The 24,089-nt window shown below is 38.2% G+C and overlaps 2 protein-coding genes across 3 annotated transcripts in view; both read left to right on the top strand.

Annotated features, from left to right (window-relative positions):
* Nucleotides 1-24,089, top strand: part of LOC145455100 (insulin-like growth factor 1 receptor) — a 187,123-nt gene that overhangs the window by 84,064 nt on the left and 78,970 nt on the right. The window lies entirely within an intron of this gene.
* LOC145455127 (large ribosomal subunit protein eL6-like) overlaps nucleotides 15,928-24,089 on the top strand; it is a 114,243-nt gene continuing 106,081 nt past the window's right edge. Inside the window, exon 1 of the mRNA XM_080333087.1 lies at nucleotides 15,928-15,932. The gene's annotated coding sequence lies outside the window, so the exon portion shown is untranslated. The remainder of the gene's footprint in view (nucleotides 15,933-24,089) is intronic.

The raw sequence follows: 24,089 nt of genomic DNA, 5'->3' as shown, positions 1-24,089 counted from the left end.
TATGATTCACAATGAGCAGACAATGGGCCGTCTACAACGGTAGGCCTATAAAGTAGGCTACCAGCTGTAAAATATCAAATGATAAGTTCACCGACAGTGCAACTTCTACGATAGAAATGAAATGCAGGGGAAATGCAAATTTGCCTTCGTACTTGTAAACAATTTCGACAATTTTTTACCTAACGATGCAATATTGACATGTCAAAAAAATCGCGCTAAATCGGACCCCACAAAACGCCACCGTTAATAGCTTAATAAAAATCGTGGAAAATCATCATCGTCATTGGTTTATTAGCAATTTTATCAGTTCAATACCACGCTCAATGTACCGCTTACTTTAACCAATTTACTTACTATGCCGCAATTATTTACGCCGGTCGCCGAGTTTATTATTGCATGTAACTTGTATATATAGTTTGAAAGTTTATATAGTTTGAAAGTTTATATAGTTTGAAACTTATTATAAGCCCATGTCCCAGAGCACCAAAACTCGATCCTTGATAACATATTTTGTCCGTGGTGCACAAGGGCGGAAACGGCGACACGCGCCACTTAAAACTCATCATTAATAATAATAATAATAATAATAATAATCAGTTCCATACACCTAGGCTTACCATATTTTGGAAATGTAAAAAGAGGACACTTTTTCAGAAATTTCAGACATGCAAAACTGGAGAAGAATTCTCAAAAACCGGTAAATTTTTCCCATCCCACCTCGTGATCGGTTGACTAAAAAAAAAAAAAGGTCATCACTTCCGCTCAGAGCTCAAAATAACGTTTTTCTCTCTACATTGCCAGGTGGATGACTAAAAAAAAAAAAAAGTCTTCTTTTCGCTCAGAGCTTAAATCACCACTTTTCCCTCCGAAATACCCGCCGGAGCTTCACTTCTGCGCTAATTTACGGCATATCACTCGCGATTTCCTCTAAATCTGACCTAAATTTTCAAAAAAGAGGACAAAAGGGCGTCCTCCGAGGACACTTTCAAAAAAGAGGACAAATCCTCTTAAAAGAGGACGTATGGTAAGCCTAAATACACCACAAAAATGCGATACAATGAAATGAAAGGAAGATGTTGAAGCGACTAAGAGTAGTCTATGGAATCAGACTAGGAATCACACCTTGGCCTAGGCCAGGGGTCACCAACACGCGGCCCGCGGGCCGCATGCGGCCCACGAGGTCATGTTTTGCGGCCCGCGGCTTGATTTGGAGAAATTTTGAAAGAACGCTCAGTAAACCATGCCGAAATTGATTTCAGTTTAAACATATTGTTGTTGTTGTTCAAAGTAAGCCATTCTACTGTGCCCAATATCACTATATTCCTTCGGTTCTGCATGGTATTATCATTCTATAGAGGATTAATTTGCTGCTATGAATGGGCATATTGTCTTGGCGTACAATGGCCCACCACTGCCAAGACCGGGAGGCTTGATAACCGACTTCGGGCTCACCAAGACAGCATGCTTTACGAGGAGATAGTAGGCTACCTTGCTTATAACTACTGTAACCCCAATATCGATTATTTAATCCTAGGGCGGCCAATCTGCGGCAGTAGAAGAAAAATTATGCGGCCGTTGACACTCAATTCAATCAGGATGAGTTGGCGGCTGTTAATATTATGCAAATTGAATTTACGAATTGACTCCCACATTAATGAGAGGTTTGAATTATTCTTGAAATTTTCTTCGCGCAACGTGCGCTTCAATGCGAGTTGATTTTAGATTTGAATACAGCAGTGTCCTTTGTAATCTGAGTCCCACAGTACATATGCGAACAGCAGAAAATGATGCGCCCCATAAAGAAATACCAATTTTTAATCGTATTGTCCTCATCCCGAATTAATTTTTTTTTTCTGGTTGTCTTGCGTTTGGGCGAATTCAATATACTTTCCCTATAACGACAATTCTAATGGGAGGTCAAGAAATAACTGCATGCAGCATAGGGCACTAATGAGAATTGACCCACCCAAAGATGTTGACCCAAAGTTTTTGAAGACGCCACCTGCATAATATCTACCGGTGAATATGATCACATGGGCCGAGAAAGGACGAATATTTGATAGTAATATGTGAAACTATACTAATATTTAATGACGAAATTCCCTCATGAACGTGAAAAATTTTTCGCGCTTGGGGCGACTACGGTACGAATCCCTATCAGTAGTGTGGGTTGAATCGTTTGGTACGCACCAATCACAGAAGGCCACGTCGCCTTAATTGCCACGCCTACATTGCCACATCATCCGCCCATTGCCGCACCTATAGGACGCCCCCTTGCCACATCATCCACCCATTGCCGCACCTATAGCATGCCCATTGCCACATCATCAGCCACACCCATTGCCACATCATCTGCTACGTCATCAGCCATGCCCATTGAACACATTTCTGTGAATGTGAATTTGAATTCAATTGATTGATGTGCGTATTTATATCTGCAATAACACATCGCTAACGGAAACCAGTTATTGTCATGATAACCAAAAACTATGATGTATATGCATGGCTGTATTCGCCAGATATATATTATCATTATGTGTATTTAGGACTTTGTATTTTCACGGATAATATGAGCAACGCTGAACTAGGTGTGGTTTTATGATGATATATCAAAATTCTACACATCAACACTAACTACTTAATATAAAATGCGATTTTGAGCGCAGCGACTTGATAATATTAATCCCTACGCTTCTGATGCATGATTTTTTGTGATAAGGACCTAGGTAACATTCAGAGTCTGCAACGATTGCTTGGATATACATTATAGCAATACCCCACTAAACTATGGGCGGTTATATTACTCTATTGGTCAGAGATAACTCATCCGTCCATATTTTTAAACTTGATTTATGTATCCAAGTTACGGTCTCTGCAGCCTCCACATTTTACGACTTATTTTCATTAGACGCAGGCAAGCGATTCTCAAGTTCAGAGCTACGGAAACAAATCACTAGCATGTGCGCGTTCCGAATAGTCTTGTATAATTTTCTAAAGTCGTAACAGCTTAGTAGCATATACGCGAATCCCAAGTCGAAAATAATCGAACGAACTATAGCCGCAGGCGTGCGATTCGCAGGGCTTTAATTTTACAAACACTTTCGATGCCTGTACGCGAACCCCAGCGTTATAACGATTAGGTCTAATTAGCGCGTTCTAAAGCCGTAAATTTAGTCAACATCATTGGGATAGCCATGATTTAAAGATGGTGATCGAGTGTGACAATAGCACTCGTCAAGGTTAGACAAACATAACCTTAAACTACTCTCTACTTCACAAAATATAAAGTTATAAAAGTACGCAAATTTCTATGAAAACCCGTTAAATAGAAGTAAAATTAGCCTAGAAACATAACTACTTACTGAAAAATCGTTACGTAGAAGTGGAGTTAGTCGACGAACATAACCACTAACTTTGAAATCTCTACTTGTACTTGTATTCGAGCAGAATTGCGACCGATGCATTAATGACTTTAATACTATGTACGTTGAATTATCCACACCTATGAGTCGAAATGTTGTTAAGTAACTCATGTTTTCAACATAACCTAAACGCAAAGTTGACGAATTTCCATGTTGATCAAATACCACAAACTTTTCTTGCTTTCTGAGTTGGTAACTAAGCGCATCACAGAATTTACCCAAAAAAGTCGGTACTCCGAAAATTTTGTAAAGTAGAGCTTTTGGCGTTGGACTTAAGTTCCAATGAACAAGTGTTCGCGTAGGTTCGAGGTCTGAATGAGTCTTTTAAAGTAGATAGAAACGAAAAAACTAATCGAAAAAATTTACGAAATTTTGATGCGGCATATTTAGGTTTTTTAAAAATAAATACGACTCGAAATATTGTTAACTAACTTATGTTTTCGACATAAGATATGCGTGAAGTGTACAAATTTCGATGTTGCGCAAATACCACAAACTTTGCTTGCTTTCAGAGCTGACAACTAAATGCAAGATAGACTTTACGCAAAAAACTTATACTTGAGCACTACGAAATGTACAAGTACTTTACCTTTACACGACGTTTTTTGTAAAATGAATACTAATTTTATTAAAAAATAAAAAATAGCGAAAAACTACATTTTATCCCGGAACGCAACATGAGAAATCGTTTCGATAATATCCAACATGCTGGTTCACTTCGAGGGTAATTTGTAAAACTCAAATATTGCAAGGTAGGACTTCGCAAATTTTCGATTTATTTTTGCTATTTTTAAATTTCGTTAGTTCTCCGCCTTCAAATATCATCCAATTTCGCGTAGGCTATGCATACAAATGAGGAACGTTACATCAATGCGTATTAACTAGTTGTATTATGTAGCTTGTAATTCATGCAAGTAAGTCGGACAAATTCGTCGCATGAACACGACTCTAATGGACATAAAGAAATGAAAATTTTGTAAAGTAGATATTTTTCGGTATGCTAAATTCGGATACGCGGTGCTAGTCTTCTTGACCGCATGAAAAAGGATGTTTAGCTTCAACCTCAACGCATTAGCACACCGAATTTAAATATAGGAGATTAATAATATACAGTAGCTCCAATTTTAATGAAAAAATAAAAAAGCGCGAAAAAATTGCATTTATCCTGGAACGCACCAAGAAAAACCGTCTGAATTTGTAAAGTAGTTAGAAAACTACACTATTCCGCTACACTAAAGACTTTGACAATCCGGATTTTGTATGGTGTATACTAATTTTACATTGCGGAGTATTCATTATTATGTAGCTTGTACCTCATGCAAGTAAGTCGGACAAATTCGTCGCATGGACACTACTCTAATGGACATAACGAAATGAAAATTTTGTCAAGTAGATCTTTTTCAGTATGCTAAATTTGATGTTGTTCCATACCGAATAGCACTCGTCAAGGTTATACAAGCATAACCCTGGTTTCAACACTTTTACAGCGATTCTTCTTGCTTCCTATAACATCTCACTCGAAGCCCTCGTTATTAGACTATGATCTCAGCCTGAGCTATGTCTTGAAGCCTACGGGACTCTGCAAATTGTTTCGATTTATTCTGCTCGTTTTAATTTAAGGAAGCCCATTTCACTTAATGTATCGATGCCTACGGTACTCTACAAAATTTTCTGATTAATTCTCCCTATGTTAATTTACCATAAGAAAGACAATTTGACTTCTAACGTCCGAAATACTTGTTCGCTTGAGCTAAGCCGCAGCGCCTGGAGTGGAATTTCATAGTTCTTGTAAAAAGTTGTTTGTACACAATATATGTTTAAGGTAAGTCCTACTCATTCATGATTTCGTCCGAGTTTGTATTTTAGTAGTATATACTAATTTACGATGTCGCGTTTGTAACTTATGCAAGTACAGGAATATCATAGTTCTTGAACCGTGCTCAATGCTTAATAGACCATTTTTGCTATTTTTCATCGCCATAAGTCATTCTGGACCGCGTAAACGCATTGTACGATATAGATGAAACTTATGCAAATTCTAGGATCCTCATTTTCAAAGTAGCTTAGATCTCGAAATAAGCTCTGACTCGCTATATTCGCCTCATAGCATGGAATTATCACGAGTATTACCTTCGATCACTGAAGAAAAGGATGAAATACTTTAAGTAGTTCTTAACAGTTTCGGAATATAAACTAATCGAAAAATTCGGTAATCAATTTCGCTTAGGCTATGCATACAAATGAGGAAAGTTACATCAACGCGTGTTAACTAGTTGTATCGAGTTATCGAATGATTTTTTCCTTACATCAAAATAACTAAAATGTGTAACTACATTAAAAACGTATCTGAATGAGCTCCAGGGCATTGCGATTATGCAGCATACCAAATTGCATCACACATTTCATGATGGAACAACTTTAAAACTAACGCAGTTCTATAGCAACTTTTGCCTAAATCTGTTTTCGGTAGCGTGTACATATACATAGACAGCTTTAATAACAGAATTACCATGCTAATATGTGACTCCTCACCTTGAAACTTGGTACGTAGTTGTAGGACATTGTGTTTATGCAGCATACCAAATTTCCTCATGCATTTCATAATGGAACAACTTTAAAACTATCGCGGCTCTACATCGACTTTTTGCGTACATCTGTCTTGCGGGAGCGTATAGCACGTACCTATACATACTCAACTTTAATAACGGAATTACCATGCTTAACATTGCATCCCAACTCTAAACTTGATACGTAGTTGTAGGACATTATGGCAATGCACCATGCTAAATTTCATCACACATCTAATGATGGAACACCTTTAAAACTAACGCAGTCGAATACCGACTTTTACGCATATCTGTTTTGCGTGAACATAGCATATACCTATCCATATTCAATTTTAATAGCAGAATTACCGTGTTAAACATTGAATTCCCACCGTGGAAGTTGGTACGCGGTTATAGGACATTATAACAATGCACCATACGAAATCCCATCACACATTTCATGATGGAACAACTTTAAAACTAACGCGGCTCTACATCGACTTTTTGCGTACATCTGTTTTGCGGGAGCGTATAGCACGTACCTATACATAGTCAACTTTAATAACGGAATTATCATGCTTAACATTGAATCCCAAGTCCAAACTTGATACGTAGTTGTAGGATATTATGGCAATGCACCATGCTAAATTTCATCACACATCTAATGATGGAACACCTTTAAAACTAACGCAGTCGAATACCGACTTTTACGCATATCTGTTTTGCGTGGACATAGCATATACCTTTACATAGTCAATTTTAATAGCAGAATTACCGTGTTAAACATTGAATTCCTACCTTGGAAGTTGGTACGCGGTTATAGGACATTATAACAATGCACCATACCAAATCCCATCACACATTTCATGATGGAACAACTTTAAAACTAACGCGGCTCTACATTGACTTTTTGCGTATACATCTGTTTTGCGAGGGCGCATAGCACGTACCCATACATAGCCAACTTTAATAACGGAATTACCATGCTTAACATTGAATCCCAACTCTAAACTTGATACGTAGTTGTAGGACATTATGACAATGCACCATGTCAAATTTTTTTAAGCATTTCATGATTGAACAACTTTAAAACTAACGCAGTTCCATACCGACTTTTGCGGGAGCGTATCACGTACCTGCATACTCAACTATAATAACGGAATTACCGAGCTAACCATTGAATGTGCAACTTGAAGATTGGTTCACAGGTGTAGGACATTATGACAATGGAACATATCAAATTTCATCGCACATTTCATGGTATCACCTTGACAAGTGCTATTATCAAAAACTGCTTTTGCTAAACTCTCACACTTTCACTAAACTTCTACACTGAATCTTGTAAAGTAGATAGAAAAGGAAAACTATTAACATAAGGTAAGTGAGAAGCACGCAAATTTCGATGGCATACAAATGTCACAAACTGCGCTAACTTCCAGAGTTGTTAAGTATAGTACTCGTACTTCTTGAGAATACCCAAGTAGGTTTTTTGCCTACATGCACCAAATACTCTCAAGTCCTTATGATATTGGAGTACATCAACTTCATGATAGCTAGAGTATTAAACAGAAATAGACCTAGAGTACTAACGTTTTACTTACTCGGAAATGACTACTTCTACCTTATTTTAAAGGATACCTCGTTCGAAGCGAAATTTTATGTGGTTTTTGGATAATATCCAAGATGTAGGCTCACTTTAAAGGGTACATCGTAAAACTCAGATATTGCGCAGTGAGAGTTCGCAAATTCTCGAAGTATTTTTGTTATTTTTATTGCGATAAGTCATTCTGCAGCGCGAAAATGCGTCGTAGGATATAGATGAAACTAGCAACACTCATCAAGACCGCTGAAAACAGTACATTTCAACATTTAGTAGCAGTAAATTTCTAATAAAGTACAAGAAGTGATGATTTCCGAGTGAGTTAAAAAGTAAGTATTGCAGGTATAGTTTTCCTGAAAACCGAATACTCTGAAATAGAAGTAGATGCAGTGTAAATAGTTAATCACTTGATTAAGTATAGTGCAAGCAGATAAAACCTATACTTGAGTACTACAAAATGCACGAGTACTTCGCTATCGACTCACTCCACGTAATAAGTGACTACGGTTTAAGACTGCTTTTACCGATACTCGTCAGTTTCAGTTTTAGATAGAATTCGGAAACCAAATAATTTCATAAACACAAGCTACTTAAATGAATTTACTCGAATGTATTATGCCGCGCTGATAAGATTAATTATAATATACTTATCATGTTACAGCGATTTTTCTAGCGTAGAAAATCTTCAAAATGTAGTAAGCAGGCCAATATGAAGATATTCGTTGAGCTGAATAAACATAAAAATACTCTAGACTACTTTATCGGTACTTTACAGTTTCAGTTTTAGATAAAATTTGTCCCTTTCACCTATAATTACAACTCCTCACTATCTAAACATGTTTAGAATATATTATTTGCGATGATACGAACCCGTAAAGTACTCAAGTAGCTTTTCGTAGGATATAGATGAAACTGACACCGCTCACCAAGACCACTGGTCCACTGAAAAAAGTACATTGTAGCAGTAAAGTCCTACTAAAGTACAAGAAGTAATGATTTCCGAGTGAGTTAAAAAGTAAGTATTGAAGGTATAGTTTGGTCAAAACCTAAAAACTCTGAAATAGAAGTAGATTCAGTGTAAATAGTTAATCACTTCATTAAGTATAGCGCAAGCAGGCCAAACCTATACTTGAGTACTCCAAAATGTACAAGTACTTCGCTATGTTCTCCCTCCTCGTAAAAAGTGACTAGGTTTTAGAGTACTTTATCGGTACTTGACAGTTTCAGTTTTAGATAAAATTTGGTAAGACTTTAAATTTTAAAGTAGTTTGAGCTTACGTTTGTATCACCTTGACAAGTAACATTATCAGACATGAAAATGATACTATCACCTAATACAGAAGTTAACACACGTCCATGTGCTTCGGAATTCACGAGAAATTGCTTACTAAGAGAAGTATATTCTTGTATACACAATAGTGGAGAGAATATTTAAAATGTAGTAAGCAGGCCGATGGGTATTCTTTGAGTTGTATAAGCATAAAAAACATTCCCGCGCGCGTGTCTTAGTATTAGGTGGTATAGGGTTAGGAAGAATTAGGTTAAGGAGCGCGCGGGAATGTTTTTTATGCTTATACAACTCAAAGAATACCCATCGGCCTGCTTACTACATTTTAAATATTCTCTCCACTATTGTGTATACAAGAATATACTTCTCTTAGTAAGCAATTTCTCGTGAATTCCGAAGCACATGGACGTGTGTTAACTTCTGTATTAGGTGATAGTATCATTTTCATGTCTGATAATGTTACTTGTCAAGGTGATACAAACGTAAGCTCAAACTACTTTAAAATTTAAAGTCTTACCAAATTTTATCTAAAACTGAAACTGTCAAGTACCGATAAAGTACTCCAAAACCTAGTCACTTTTTACGAGGAGGGAGAACATAGCGAAGTACTTGTACATTTTGGAGTACTCAAGTATAGGTTTGGCCTGCTTGCGCTATACTTAATGAAGTGATTAACTATTTACACTGCATCTACTTCTATTTCAGAGTTTTTAGGTTTTGACCAAACTATACCTTCAATACTTACTTTTTAACTCACTCGGAAATCATTACTTCTTGTACTTTAGTAGGACTTTACTGCTACAATGTACTTTTTTCAGTGGACCAGTGGTCTTGGTGAGCGGTGTCAGTTTCATCTATATCCTACGAAAAGCTACTTGAGTACTTTACGGGTTCGTATCATCGCAAATAATATATTCTAAACATGTTTAGATAGTGAGGAGTTGTAATTATAGGTGAAAGGGACAAATTCTATCTAAAACTGAAACTGTAAAGTACCGATAAAGTAGTCTAGAGTATTTTTATGTTTATTCAGCTCAACGAATATCTTCATATTGGCCTGCTTACTACATTTTAAAGATTTTCTACGCTAGAAAAATCGCTGTAACATGATAAGTATATTATAATTAATCTTATCAGCGCGGCATAATACATTCGAGTAAATTCATTTAAGTAGCTTATGTTTATGAAATTATTTGGTTTCCGAATTCTATCTAAAACTGAAACTGACGAGTATCGGTAAAAGCAGTCTTAAACCGTAGTCACTTATTACGTGGAGTGAGTCGATAGCGAAGTACTCGTGCATTTTGTAGTACTCAAGTATAGGTTTTATCGGCTTGCACTATACTTAATCAAGTGATTAACTATTTACACTGCATCTACTTCTATTTCAGAGTATTCGGTTTTCAGGAAAACTATACCTGCAATACTTACTTTTTAACTCACTCGGAAATCATCACTTCTTGTACTTTATTAGAAATTTACTGCTACTAAATGTTGAAATGTACTGTTTTCAGCGGTCTTGATGAGTGTTGCTAGTTTCATCTATATCCTACGACGCATTTCGCGCTGCAGAATGACTTATCGCAATAAAAATAACAAAAATACTTCGAGAATTTGCGAACTCTCACTGCGCAATATCTGAGTTTTACGATGTACCCTTTAAAGTGAGCCTACATCTTGGATATTATCCAAAAACCACATAAAATTTCGCTTCGAACGAGGTATCCTTTAAAATAAGGTAGAAGTAGTCATTTCCGAGTAAGTAAAACGTTAGTACTCTAGGTCTATTTCTGTTTAATACTCTAGCTATCATGAAGTTGATGTACTCCAATATCATAAGGACTTGAGAGTATTTGGTGCATGTAGGCAAAAAACCTACTTGGGTATTCTCAAGAAGTACGAGTACTATACTTAACAACTCTGGAAGTTAGCGCAGTTTGTGACATTTGTATGCCATCGAAATTTGCGTGCTTCTCACTTACCTTATGTTAATAGTTTTCCTTTTCTATCTACGTTACAAGATTCAGTGTAGAAGTTTAGTGAAAGTGTGAGAGTTTAGCGAAAGCAGTTTTTGATAATAGCACTTGTCAAGGTGATACCATGAAATGTGCGATGAAATTTGATATGTTCCATTGTCATAATGTCCTACACCTGTGAACCAATCTTCAAGTTGCACATTCAATGGTTAGCTCGGTAATTCCGTTATTATAGTTGAGTATGCAGGTACGTGATACGCTCCCGCAAAAGTCGGTATGGAACTGCGTTAGTTTTAAAGTTGTTCAATCATGAAATGCTTAAAAAAATTTGACATGGTGCATTGTCATAATGTCCTACAACTACGTATCAAGTTTAGAGTTGGGATTCAATGTTAAGCATGGTAATTCCGTTATTAAAGTTGGCTATGTATGGGTACGTGCTATACGCCCTCGCAAAACAGATGTACGCAAAAAGTCAATGTAGAGCCGCGTTAGTTTTAAAGTTGTTCCATCATGAAATGTGTGATGGGATTTGGTATGGTGCATTGTTATAATGTCCTATAACCGCGTACCAACTTCCAAGGTAGGAATTCAATGTTTAGCACGGTAATTCTGCTATTAAAATTGACTATGTATAGGTATATGCTATGTCCACGCAAAACAGATATGCGTAAAAGTCGGTATTCGACTGCGTTAGTTTTAAAGGTGTTCCATCATTAGATGTGTGATGAAATTTAGCATGGTGCATTGCCATAATATCCTACAACTACGTATCAAGTTTGGACTTGGGATTCAATGTTAAGCATGGTAATTCCGTTATTAAAGTTGAGTATGTATAGGTACGTGCTATACGCTCCCGCAAGACAGATGTACGCAAAAAGTCGATGTAGAGCCGCGATAGTTTTAAAGTTGTTCCATTATGAAATGCATGAGGAAATTTGGTATGCTGCATAAACACAATGTCCCACAACTACGTACCAAGTTTCAAGGTGAGGAGTCACATATTAGCATGGTAATTCTGTTATTAAAGCTGTCTATGTATATGTACACGCTACCGAAAATAGATTTAGGCAAAAGTTGCTATAGAACTGCGTTAGTTTTAAAGTTGTTCCATCATGAAATGTGTGATGCAATTTGGTATGCTGCATAATCGCAATGCCCTGGAGCTCATTTAGATACGTTTTTAATGTAGTTACACATTTTAGTTATTTTGATGTAAGGAAAAAATCATTCGATAACTCGATACAACTAGTTAACACGCGTTGATGTAACTTTCCTCATTTGTATGCATAGCCTAAGCGAAATTGATTACCGAATTTTTCGATTAGTTTATATTCCGAAACTGTTAAGTACTACTTAAAGTATTTCATCCTTTTCTTCAGTGATCGAAGGTAATACTCGTGATAATTCCATGCTATGAGGCGAATAGCGAGTCAGAGCTTATTTCGAGATCTAAGCTACTTTGAAAATGAGGATCCTAGAATTTGCATAAGTTTCATCTATATCGTACAATGCGTTTACGCGGTCCAGAATGACTTATGGCGATGAAAAATAGCAAAAATGGTCTATTAAGCATTGAGCACGGTTCAAGAACTATGTTATTCCTGTACTTGCATAAGTTACAAACGCGACATCGTAAATTAGTATATGCTACTAAAATACAAACTCGGACGAAATCATGAATGAGTAGGACTTACCTTAAACATATATTGTGTACAAACAACTTTTTACAAGAACTATGAAATTCCACTCCAGGCGCTGCGGCTTAGCTCAAGCGAACAAGTATTTCGGACTTTAGAAGTCAAATTGTCTTTCTTATGGTAAATTAACATAGGGAGAATTAATCAGAAAATTTTGTAGAGTACCGTAGGCATCGATACATTAAGTGAAATGGGCTTCCTTAAATTAAAACGAGCAGAATAAATCGAAACAATTTGCAGAGTCCCGTAGGCTTCAAGACATAGCTCAGGCTGAGATCATAGTCTAGTAACGAGGGCTTCGAGTGGGATGTTATAGGAAGCAAGAAGAATCGCTGTAAAAGTGTTGAAACCAGGGTTATGCTTGTATAACCTTGACGAGTGCTATTCGGTATGGAACAACATCAAATTTAGCATACTGAAAAAGATCTACTTGACAAAATTTTCATTTCGTTATGTCCATTAGAGTAGTGTTCATGCGACGAATTTGTCCGACTTACTTGCATGAGGTACAAGCTACATAATAATGAATATTCCGCAATGTAAAATTAGTATACACCATACAAAATCCGGATTGTCAAAGTCTTTAGTGTAGCGGAATAGTGTAGTTTTCTAACTACTTTACAAATTCAGACGGTTTTTCTTGGTGCGTTCCAGGATAAATGCAATTTTTTCGCGCTTTTTTATTTTTTCATTAAAATTGGAGCTACTGTATATTATTAATCGCCTATATTTAAATTCGGTGTGCTAATGCGTTGAGATTGAAGCTAAACATCCTTTTTCATGCGGTCAAGAAGACTAGCACCGCGTATCCGAATTTAGCATACCGAAAAATATCTACTTTACAAAATTTTCATTTCTTTATGTCCATTAGAGTCGTGTTCATGCGACGAATTTGTCCGACTTACTTGCATGAATTACAAGCTACATAATACAACTAGTTAACACGCATTGATGTAACGTTCCTCATTTGTATGCATAGCCTACGCGAAATTGGATGATATTTTAAGGCGGAGAACTAACGAAATTTAAAAATAGCAAAAATAAATCGAAAATTTGCGAAGTCCTACCTTGCAATATTTGAGTTTTACAAATTACCCTCGAAGTGAACCAGCATGTTGGATATTATCGAAACGATTTCTCATGTTGCGTTCCGGGATAAAATGTAGTTTTTCGCTCTTTTTTATTTTTTATTAAAATTAGTATTCATTTTACAAAAAACGTCGTGTAAAGGTAAAGTACTTGTACATTTCGTAGTGCTCAAGTATAAGTTTTTTGCGTAAAGTCTATCTTGCATTTAGTTGTCAGCTCTGAAAGCAAGCAAAGTTTGTGGTATTTGCGCAACATCGAAATTTGTACACTTCACGCTTATCTTATGTCGAAAACATAAGTTAGTTAACAATATTTCGAGTCGTATTTATTTTTAAAAAACCTAAATATGCCGCATCAAAACTTCGTAAATTTTTTCGATTAGTTTTTTCGTTTCTATCTACTTTAAAAGACTCATTCAGACCTCGAACCTACGCGAACACTTGTTCATTGGAACTTAAGTCCAACGCCAAAAGCTCTACTTTACAAAATTTTCGGAGTACCGACTTTTTTGGGTAAATTCTGTGATGCGCTTAGTTACCAACTCAGAAAGCAAGAAAAGTTTGTGGTATTTGATCAACATGGAAATTCGTCAACTTTGCGTTTAGGTTATGTTGAAAACATGAGTTACTTAACAACATTTCGACTCATAGGTGTGGATAATTCAACGTACATAGTATTAAAGTCATTAATGCATCGGTCGCAATTCTGCTCGAATACAAGTACAAGTAGAGATTTCAAAGTTAGTGGTTATGTTCGTTGACTAACTCCACTTCTACGTAACGATTTTTCAGTAAGTAGTTATGTTTCTAGGCTAATTTTACTTCTATTTAACGGGTTTTCATAGAAATTTGCGTACTTTTATAACTTTATATTTTGTGAAGTAGAGAGTAGTTTAAGGTTATGTTTGTCTAACCTTGACGAGTGCTATTGTCACACTCGATCACCATCTTTAAATCATGGCTATCCCAATGATCTTGACTAAATTTACGGCTTTAGAACGCGCTAATTAGACCTAATCGTTATAACGCTGGGGTTCGCGTACAGGCATCGAAAGTGTTTGTAAAATTAAAGCCCTGCGAATCGCACGCCTGCGGCTATAGTTCGTTCGATTATTTTCGACTTGGGATTCGCGTATATGCTACTAAGCTGTTTCGACTTTAGAAAATTATACAAGACTATTCGGAACGCGCACATGCTAGTGATTTGTTTCCGTAGCTCTGAACTTGAGAATCGCTTGCCTGCGTCTAATGAAAATAAGTCGTAAAATGTGGAGGCTGCAGAGACCGTAACTTGGATACATAAATCAAGTTTAAAAATATGGACGGATGAGTTATCTCTGACCAATAGAGTAATATAACCGCCCATAGTTTAGTGGGGTATTGCTATAATGTATATCCAAACAATCGTTGCAGACTCTGAATGTTACCTAGGTCCTTATCACAAAAAATCGTGCATCAGAAGCGTAGGGATTAATATTATCAAGTCGCTGCGCTCAAAATCGCATTTTATATTAAGTAATTAGTGTTGATGTGTAGAATTTTGATATATCATCATAAAACCACACCTAGTTCAGCGTTGCTCATATTATCCGTGAAAATACAAAGTCCTAAATACACATAATGATAATATATATCTGGCGAATACAGCCATGCATATACATCATAGTTTTTGGTTATCATGACAATAACTGGTTTCCGTTAGCGAAGTGTTATTGCAGATATAAATACGCACATAAATCAATTGAATTCAAATTCACATTCACAGAAATGTGTTCAATGGGCATGGCTGATGACGTAGCAGATGATGTGGCAATGGGTGTGGCTGATGATGTGGCAATGGGCATGCTATAGGTGCGGCAATGGGTGGATGATGTGGCAAGGGGGCGTCCTATAGGTGCGGCAATGGGCGGATGATGTGGCAATGCAGGCGTGGCAATTAAGGCGACGTGGCCTTCTGTGATTGGTGCGTACCAAACGATTCAACCCACACTACTCCTATCGCTCTTCGCAACATGACTATATTCACGATCTCGGTGCCCATAGTAAGCCGTCATGAGTAAATAGATTTGTCCGGGGTGTACCAGCAATGGACATGGTGACTTTAACGTGGATATTTGGCCCCAGTTTGTTTATTACCACTTATGTACCGAAATGCAGCCGCGGGCTACATGAGTAATCAAAATGCGCCGTGAACAGCAGAAAGGTTGGCCACCCCTGATTTAGTTGCTACAGAGTGTTGTCAAGTATCGTGCGCAGCTCATAGTTGAAAACATAATGAAATTGATGAGCATGATATTTTTTGTTGTATTAGTGTTTGTTCAATAAAATATAATTCATTTTGTGGTGGCTATGCCCAATGTAAGAGAGCCCAGCATTGTACTTACGTGGAGTTATCATACGTGGTTATTAAGCTGCGTTGGCTATGTTGATCTCGATATTGAAGTCATGCGGCCCGCGGCCTCTAGGAATTTTGAGTTGGCGACCTCTGGCCTAGGCGATGTAAAGAGGAGGCATGCACACTGAATGAAAGTAAAGAAGATAGTATAGAAAAAGTAAGCGACAAGAAATAGGGCGGCATGTCATGGGAAGCGAGATCAGTCGTGGTCCGGTAATCTTTAAGGTGGACTGTATTTATTTAGTAGTAATTGTTGTATTTCGACTTGAATGTGGACATGCTCGTCGACTGCCGGATGGCCGGCGGGATACTGTTTCACACATCAGGTCCGGCATATTTGATAGAGCGATGATATTTTCGGTCAATCATATGATATTTGGACGACGTGGACGCGCGTGTGTTGTACTTGTGCGCTTTTGATTCCGAGGTAAAGAAGTCATTGAAATATTCGCGGCAACGACCGCAGTGAAACTGATACATAAACTTGGCGATTTCTAGTTTCCGCATGTTTTCTATGTTTAAGACGCCGAATCTCTTCAGCAGCGACTTGTTGGATGGGCAGCCAGGCCCTAGCTATGATTCGGAGTACTTTATGCTGTAGTTTTTGCAGTGGCTTGAGTGCAGTTTTACTGGCAGCCCCCCAGCAGAGGATGCCATAATGTAACTTCGATTGGATTAAGGATTTAAAGAGTATCAGAAGAACCCATGCTGGCATGAAGCGCCTAAGGCTGTAGAACAGGCCGCACTTTGGTGATAATTTAGTTAGTTTCTAGGGACTGAATATGACTCTTCCAGGACATGTTCGAGTCCAGTAAAACCTCGAGATATTTGGCATTATCTGTGTTGGAAACGGGCTGACCAGTGATATTAACGGTTAGGTTATTTTTTGAATTCACTGTCAGCAATTGGGATTTCGAGGCGTTTATGCAAAGGTTGTTCTGGGCCGTCCACTCATGGACTTTAGGCATTTGGTCACCAGTCAGGGCATCCAGCTCTGTCGTCGAAGATGCGGAAGAGAGGAGGTGAGTATCATCAGCGAACAGTGTGGTGTTCAATGAGGAGGTTTCAAAAATGTCGTTGACATATAAGGTGAAGAGGATCGGTCCAAGTACTGAGCCTTACGGTACACCACAGGTCACCAGGTGAGGAGAGGACAAGGTGTTTGAGATCGCAACCATTTGTTGACGTCCAGTGAGGTAACTTTTCATGAGCTCAAGTTGTGGGCCCCGAAGTCCGTAGCGCGCCAATTTCGAGATGAGAATTTTATGATCTATACAGTCAAACGCTTTTTTTAGATCGAGAAAAATGCTACATCCCACATTTCGCTTCTTTGAGATATCGTAATACTGTTCGGCCACTGTTAGGAGGGCCTGTGCGGTTTGGTGTTTGTTTCGGAAGCAAAATTGTTGAGGGGAAATGATAGACATTTTGGCGAGGAATGAGGACAGGCGGGAGAGGAGCAACTTTTCGAATACAACCCCGATGCATGGGAGAACGGATATCGGACGGTAGTTGGTGACATTAGTTCTATCCCCAGCTTTGTGTACAGGGATCACTCTGGCTTTTTTTTTGATAGCTTGGGTAGACTCCATTTTCTATCATGAAGTCGAAAAAATGGGCCATATATTGACCGATATGCAGGCTTATCATTTTTAAAAACCATGATGGGATTTGGTCATAGCCGACGGCCTTGTGCGATTTCAGTTTGTGGATGGCTACTTCTACTTCGTATTTGGTCGTAGGTTCAAGCACAATCGATTAGGATATCGACCTCACCTCTGACCTGGCCGACACAGGTTTTGTAATAGAAGAGGCAATATTAGGGCCTACGTTACAAAAATATTCATTGAAGTGATTCGCGATGGCCGCCGGGTCTGAAAGTTTGTTTCCGGTATCCGAATTCACAATTTCCGAAACAGACTTATGGCCTTTTTTCCGATGTAGGAGAGAGTTAAGTCCTGACCATGTTTTTCGAGTGTCCTTTTTGTGTCTGTTGAAAAATCTCTCATTGTACTTTGCTTTTGCCTTTCTGACTAATCATGTCACAAATATTCATGTGCAAAGTCAGTGTATATACATTATGCATGTCCCAATGAATTCTGTTCCTTCAATATGAGACTCGAGATCAAATTTATTAAACGTCGCTAAACCGGAAAGTCATTTTGCAGGCCACAAACATTCGAAACTTGACCTTTCTCCACCGGCCACAAAGTATTCTTATGCGGGCCGCACCTTCCACGCTTCTGATGTAAGCACCAAACCAAATCGACCATTTTGCCATGTTCTATAATTATGCTACCCTCTACATATATAAGCAGGGTTGCCATCGACATGGAGCCCGACATAAGGACAGTCGATAAATCAGATTAGCATGAAAAGGCGTTTTTGAAAATATACTTTGTATTTATACGAGCCGCGGGATGTCACATTCCATAATTTTAGCCAGAAACAATCTGCTCCAGCAACTCCTTGTTATTAGAACGTGCTTCATAGATCTCACGAGTTCTCAGGTCTAGGTTTACCTTTACTTAGGTCCGAAACAGCACTTCGTCAACCCCCCCCCAAAAAAAAATAAAAATAAAAGAAAAACGTTGGTCTAGGGCAGAGGTCTCAAACACGCGGCCCGCCAGAGCATTTTGTGCGGCCCGCGACGACATTTTAGATTTTTAATAATTTGAAAATATTTTAGTTTCACATATATCTTTTCAGGTTATAAAGTCAAAATCCCCTCTTAAATTGCCCCGAAAGCCTGAAACTATTCATCAAACTTCACTATCACATCAATTGCAAACGCTACCATGCAGTGGAAGATTCACTATTTCGCAGAGGTGGTCAGTAACGAAGTACTTCTACTTTTTCGAAGTACTCAAGTAGTTTTCCTCTACTTCTGTTACTTACTCAAGTAGATATAATCTTCGCTACTTCTACTTCGTAATATTTTGTGATCTACTTACTTACTTCTCGCTATTTTCAGTTTGTCAAGTAGAAGTAGTGCAACCCTCCAATTAGAAAGAGAAACTGGGGAATTCTCGGGCTGTTTTCACGGAGTTTTAACTTTCAATTTTGGGAAAATTTAAGTCAAACCTAGAATTTCCGTCGCGCTTCACATCAACTAGATATAGAATTACAAATATGTTTTCACGAAAGTGAATATTATTTAGGTTGCAGATTGCATTGCACCGCATTGTCGCCCATATGACATATTTCATCACAGTAAATATGGCCCATCATAACCTTTGGTACAACCGTTTCGCAATCTAGCATTTAAACATCATATCGTAATCTAGCAGCCCCTGGCGTGTCCTAATCTGGAGAAGTGGGCTCTGACTTTTTAAGCGTTAGATCTGTTTTAGCAGACCGCTGTTAAAACTGTCTCGATAAAACAAATAGTATGCATTTTCCAATTTTATGATGTAGTATTGGTAGTTCTCGTTCAATTCGAGGTATAATTAATTGGAGTTCTAATTAGTTATATTTCTTTTGTCTGGAGAACATACATGTTTAAGTTTAAAAAAAAAGTGTAGCATCGCCGTCTACTTTCCTAAAATACAATTACACTATATGACATTTTACCTTACGCCATACTTTTTTTTTTATCATCGTATACGAATCGAACAAAGTGTTAACACCGTATTCATAAACTTCTCCGCATTGCTCTTCAACTAACTAAAGGCCGTAATATGCGTGCGCGAACAAGCTATGACATTTTCTAAAACGGGATGCTCGAGTAAACAAAAGATTAGTATCTCATTTGTATCTCATGATGCGGTCGAATGCTCAATGAGCATTCAATTGCTCATGCTGTCGGAAATTTACACCTTCTGGGATGCATCAATATGCATTGTACAAGAAGTTCTCTGCACCTTCCCCACGCAGCTCAATTTGCAGCTTTTGAAAGTCCATGCGATCGTATTATGACCGGTTTCAAAACTACTTACTTACTTGAGTAGATTTAAAGCCAGCGAATTCTACTTCGACTTCAAGTAGTTTTAGGTTGCTCATGGAAGAAGTACTTCTACTCGTACTTGAGTAGATTTTTGCGTCACTACTTCTACTTCTACTTGAGTAGCTTTCTTGACTACTTTGACCACCTCTGCTATTTCGCCACATTTCCAATTCATGATGACAAAACCTGACCCTTAAGGCTGCTGCGCACTGGCTCTCGCGACACGACAAAACGAGAGAATCGCGCCTGTCTGTGACAAAACCATGCACACCGCGTCGCCAGACTACGGAACAAAGCGTCGGCGAGCGGGCTGCTGAAAATTTTCAACTTTGTCGCGAGTTGCTGGTTCAGTCGCAGTAGAAAATGCGCACGCGCTCTTATTTCGACAGTGCTGTTGCAATCTTTTCTAATCGTTCAACTTCCTAATTTAACATTCTCGTGTACCAGATGCGTAATTTATCTTGGGTTACACGGTGAAGGCTGTGCGGGAATGACGCAGTGCGCTGTATGGTATCCAACAAGCCCAGAAAAAGAATGATTGAACCTCAAGTTGATAACTTAAAGTTGGAAGAACGAAATGAAGATATATTTGATAATTAGATTACTTATATATATTCAAAATACAAGATGAATAACTGAGAACATGAACGCTAGCCCACCAATCCCACTGATATGCTTGACATTACGAAAGTACCGGTAGGCCAACAAGAGTAGGCCCATATATTATGAAGATATCTGTTTGGTGGACTTTGTCAGGGCGTTTCAACGATTAGACACCTTCTTGTTCATATTCTTTGTATCTTGGGTACTGTATATTGTGCATTTGTGTCTTGAGTTGAAATAATATATAATATTCGAATTTGAGAATATCAGTGGCATTATGGTGTATTCCTTAACAAAATTCGAAGCATCAGCAAAATGCTGTCAGTACACATAGAAAACACGTATGGGTAGGAAGTATTTGATGTGTTCTTCAATAGTAATAACCAAAAACCTATACTGTTACGAAAGCATTAAGTTGGTACAGAACAGATCGTTACGACTCGGTGTCCCAGTGTGCAGCAGAACGCAACTACCGCGATCGTGAGCGCGACATGATCGGGGAATTACCTGTTTTAGTCGTGTCGCAAAGCCAGTGTGCAGCAGTCTTTAGACCAGTGGTTCTCAACCTTTTTTTTAGACACGCCCCCCTTTTTGATAGTGAAAAATTTCGCGCCCCCCTATCGTTCTATCACAAAATCCAACTGGGATGCTAGCAACCCCAACAGATTGTTTGGTGGTATGAACGGTTATAAATGTTGATGAGAGAATAAAAATATATGAAATTGGGTCTATAGAGAGAAACACGCGTGCATTGGAGGTAAATCGCGCATAGCGCGAAAATTTTTTTCAGGTGACCGCTTCTTCGCGCCCCCCTTCAAATGTTTCACGCCCTCCAGGTTGAGAACCCCTGCTTTAGACGATTCGTGACTGGAATTTGTGAGTTGGACTTGGCCGCGACGTTTCGTAGAATTGCTCAGACTCGGGCTAACTCGATGGTAAAACGAAAATGACTCGAGTGGACTCGGAGTGACTCGGAATGCCGTGAATTTGTTAGAACCACGGACGCTACAAACTGATCGCGTAACAGGGGAATAGTAATAGATCAGAAGGTCGCAGATTGGTATTTCGCTAACTAAGCAAGTAGTTATGGCAACCATTGGCAATCTGTCAGTTACATCCTTGGTCGCTAAACCATGTTGTTAAGGCCACTTACAGGTATACCGAGTACCGAAGTGGTACGCTCCAACGATGTAACAACAATGGGCCGTTCGGCGTTCCGACATTTCAATCACTAGGACACATTCATTAATACATTTATATTATATTCATATTTGTTTCTGCTCCTATATTTTAAGATATTTGGCCATGAGATTAATAGCCTACTTATCGAAAGTATACCCGAATCCCGGATTGGAATTACAATGGTAAACCTAAAAATGTTTTGATATCAGATCAGTCTCTATCATATTATAAATCTGTTAATTTCAAAATATTCATAGTAGCTGCAAAATTATAACCCGATAGCTTTTATGATGGCATCATTCATTTGTCCGCCCATATGATGTCTATATGTTATAATTAATATATATCAAGTACAACAACAATTCTATTCAAATAGTTATAAATGTGATTATTCTTTTCTTGCCAGGCCTAAATTTATACAAGAGTAAATCACATTTTGATGATGTGTGTTTACTGATAGTCTGCTGGATCGGCTCACTTTCAATAGGACAATTCATTCCCGCCAAATAAGGCATACTTGGAAAGACATAGAATTCCCCTATAAATGCTGCTGCCCGCGGCGTCGTCAAAACTGGAAAACTGGCCCGCGAGCACATTTGAGTTTGAGACCTATGGTCTAGGGACTCCCCATACAGTGATAATTCAAACTTCTTCACCTCGTTGTGGTTAGAGACGTCAACCAAGATAGAAAAAGGTCGTACGCCAAGTTTAGACAAAGTCATTTTTTGAGCTTCGGTAGACACCTTCGAATTCTCTCTCATATTCGTCTCAAAAAACGTTTTACGCCTTCTCATTCTAACTAATCAGATTTAGCCTTATTAGTAGCTAAAACTATATGCGCAAGTGCAATATAATTTAGATAAATTTATCAATGAATTATAGCTTTACTACTTTTTAACCAATGTGTCGACTGCACTGCGCCTTTTTTCACTACGCAATAAATGCTGCCTTCCTCACAGGCCACAGCTTAAGCTTATTCTACAGTAGACCACACAACAGGAACCTGGTACTGCTGTTTACTTCTAATTAGGGCTGGGCACAATGATTCGAGTACTCGAATCTGAATCGAGTATTAATTGTAATGATTCGAGTCGAGTAGTAAAACACGATTTTTTCGAGTATTGAAATTTTACGCTCCTCGGCACTGAAAGTTAATTTTTCCACGAGAATAATAGTTTCGACTGTAATTTCACTGTTGAAGCCTTGAAACCTTGATTGGCCGTATCGTAGCGTACAAAACATTTAGTACAAAGCTGCGAACGTTACTGGAACTAGCACATTTTCGAAGTCATGATCGTCCCACAACATTGTCACGAAGTCCAATAAAATCGGTATGGTCGGAAAAATACCGAAGTATCTTTAATATGACGGATAACAGGCATTATATTCTTTGTGGTGGCATTAATGGTAAATATTTGAACTTTAACGTAACACGTTCCGCTATGACGTCATAATGAGTGATACTCGATTACTCGACTCGAAGCATATTACGTGATTCAGAATCGAATCACTAAGGTACTCGATTTTGCCCAGCCCTACTTCTAATATGACGTCCGCTGCGGTAGCTTGGTACAGGCGAAACTGCTATACCACCACTCACTGCCCTAACTATCTCACCACTTAAAAGACAAATCTTGTGGTGTGTGTGTCAGACATGGGGTGATTACTTCATGATTGTAATCGATTGCGATTACGATTACTTCTGAATCACGCGATTACGATTACGATTACAGCAAAATCAGGAAGTAGTCGATTACGATTACGATTACATTGGAAAAGTAATCACGATTACTCACGATTACATTTATTTTGCATCATAGTAGTTATATTGGAAGACAATACATGAATAGCGCTGAAAAGGCCTAATCATATAGCAAATGTCTTTAGAAATGATGGGGCATTTCCTTGTTACGTCATAATGTACCCATTGCCCATTTTATAGAGGACGGTTTATCGCACACAACGTTTTGTATTCTTGCGCGAAGTCCGTAACTGCCGCATCCCAAATTCCCCAATAGGGTGGGGAGTGTGGCTGGAGGGTGCTCAAAAGTATTTCGTCAACCAACATAACTAATAGAGTATTTTCGAGAGATTTCATCAACTTGGAAATTCTCTTTGAGCTTTGTGATTTACATGTTTCTAGATAGCTTGATTTCGAAATGCATACGTCTCCCCCTCAAGAAATAAAGCATGTATAATTCATAGTAATAGGCATTTAGGTGCCAGTCAATACCGCTCCACGACACATCAAAAGACAGATGCAGTTTCGGCGAGCATGAGACTCTACGAAGTGTGCTACTAAAGAAAGACATTGGCCGAAACTTGGGGTATGTGTCCATTGTT

The sequence above is a fragment of the Botryllus schlosseri genome, chromosome 14, assembly GCF_051294905.1.
Source record: "Botryllus schlosseri isolate E-star chromosome 14, Bs_hap1, whole genome shotgun sequence".
NCBI classification, from domain to species: Eukaryota; Metazoa; Chordata; class Ascidiacea; order Stolidobranchia; family Styelidae; genus Botryllus; species Botryllus schlosseri.
Note: the sequence above shows the minus strand (reverse complement) of the source record. Positions and strands in the feature narration are given on the sequence as shown.